The following is a 2,787-nucleotide window of genomic DNA, read 5'->3' on the forward strand; positions in this document are numbered from 1 at the left end:
AAATATCTAGGTATCATATTAGATACAGTTTTATCTGGGGATAAGCAAACTGTATCAGTATGTAAGCGTGCAATGAGTTGTTTAGCAAGACTAAAAATTAGGGGTGTGCGAATCTTGTTCGAATCGAATCGAGTCGAATATTTAGATTCGATTCGATATTCGAGTCGAATATCGAATAGTTCGAAAGATTCGAATAGTTCGAAGGATTCGAATAGTTCGAAGGATTCAAAGAGTTCGGAGGATTCGAAGAGTTCGAAGGATTCGAAAGATTCGAATATTTCGAAAGGTTTGAATAGTTCGAGAGGTTCGAATAGTTCGAATATTTCGAAAGGTTCGAATAGTTCGAGAGGTTCGAATAGTTCGAAAGATTTTAATAGTTTCGAAACGTTACCGAATCTTCGGTAAATAGGGGAGCCTGGGGCACGAATGCCCCCCTCATGCGGGGTAAACGGGACCACTCAAAAAAAAATTTTTTTTTTCGTTTTCCGTCAAGTTAATTTGTTTTTTAGTGGTCCGTTTTACCCCACATATCACATATTGGCATAAAATATGATAAAAACATTATAGAGGTCATAACTTGACGTAAAATGAAAAAAAATTTTTTACCTAATTTTTGAGGGGGGCATTCGTGTCCCAGGCCCCCCTATTTACCGAAGATTCGGTAAAGTTTCGAAACTATTCAAATCTTTCGAACTATTCAAACCTTTCAAACTATTCGAACCTTTTGAACTATTCAAACCTCTCGAACTATTCGAACCTCTCGAACTATTCGAACCTCTCGAACTATTCGAACCTCTCGAACTATTCGAACCTCTCGAACTATTCGAACCTCTCGATCTATTCGAACCTCTCGAACTATTCGAACCTTTTGAACTATTCGAACCTTTCGAACTATTCGAACTTTTCGAATCTTCGAGGCGAATCTCGAATCGAATTGTTCGATTCGATTCGTCTCGAATAATTCGAAGTTTCGAGTATTCGCACACCCCTACTAAAAATGAATGACAATATTTTTAATACAATTATACGTAAAAATCTTGTACGGGCACTTATCTTTCCGGTATTTGATTACTGTGCTGCAGTGTGCACAAACATGTCTGGTACAAGGAATACAATGCTACAAAGTAAATTAAATGAATTGAATTAATTAAGTTAATAAAATAGATAGTTAGGTAGGTAGGTCGGTAGACTCAAATTATATAATAATAGTATATAAATACATATTTAATCTATAATATGATAATAATCAATAATCGTATATATTCATAAAGTGGACCTAATTTACGTCTTTCTGTAGAAAATAATTATAACACTCTGATCTGAATTCTTTATAAGTTGTAATCGACACAATAGATGAGGACAGATCATTCCATACTCGGATAGCAGACAGTAAAAATCTATGTTCATATGTACGATCGGTTGGTTGATACAGGACATCAATTTGACGATGTGCACGTGCACGCACGTTATTCAAGATATAGAAATTCTTCCGCAATATTATATTCTTACACAGTTTCAACCAACCTAGTCTTATTCTGTACGGACTAATATGCTCGTATCTGCAAACATAGAAAATATATCTAATACAGGCATTTCAATTTCTAAATTTATCTTACTTATCGTATGTTTATATTTAAATATTATTATTATATTATACTTTGTAATACTTTTGTATATTGCAGCCCTTAGGGAATCTCGATTCCAGGGTCGAAAAATTATTAATAAATAAATAAATAAATGAATAAAAATCAATTTTATCATACTGCACGCACACAAAATTGACACACACACATTTACTGCAGACAGAAAGCATGATAAAATCGATTTTCATTTATATTCTTTATTAATTAAAACTGTGACGAGATCTTCTACAATAGCTATAAGGTAAATGTCCCAATACCGGAACGACGAAGGGTATACTGATTTTTATGGTTTTAAAAATACCCTAGCGGTTTTGACGACACGTCAAACCTCCCTTGGTGCACCCAGTTTCAATCGAGTTTTTTCCGAATTCTTAGGGTGGCGCTAAAAGCACGAGAATCCGTAAAAATTCTGACTAAATTACGAAGAAACACATGAAAAACTCCCATAAAACACGAAGAAAACTGCGTGATAATACCGACGAAACTCAAAGAGAACACCAATAAAACTCTGAGAGAAAACCAACGAAAGTCAGTAAAAACACCAACAAAACTCCGCAAAAACTCCGTGTCGTAACTGTATACAAAAATACCGCGTTACTGCCATGAAAACACCCTCGAAACTTCCACGTTACAGCCAGTTTCGCTCGAGTTTTTTCCGAATTTCTACAAGGAAACATCCAAAGAACTCCGATAAAACACTAAGAAAACTCCGCGATACACCGACGAAACTCGAAGAAAATACCAACCAAACTCCAAGAGAAAACTGGCAAAACTCTTCAAAAACACGAACAAAACTCCGTAAAAATTCCGTGTCGTAATTGCACACGAAACGCCACGTTTCTACCGCGAAAACACTGACGAAACTCCCTCGAAACACCGAGTTTCTGTCGAGTTTTTTCCGAGTTCCCACGGTGCCACACCAAAACCGCTAGAGTATTCAAACAGATTATAAACAAACATAATTCATTACATTATAGGGGAAGGGTGGGCAAAACGGGGTACCCCAAAAATTTTATAAAAAAAAAAAATTTTTTTTTTTCGTCTAATTAGTATAAATCCGATATATTTGCGCACTTTAAGCCCTACGCATGACACCTGGGGCAAAATGGACCAGCCGAAAATCCTGAAAAAATGATTCTTTCAA

Source organism: Microplitis mediator, chromosome 3 (assembly GCF_029852145.1).
Source record: "Microplitis mediator isolate UGA2020A chromosome 3, iyMicMedi2.1, whole genome shotgun sequence".
Classification (NCBI taxonomy): domain Eukaryota; kingdom Metazoa; phylum Arthropoda; class Insecta; order Hymenoptera; family Braconidae; genus Microplitis; species Microplitis mediator.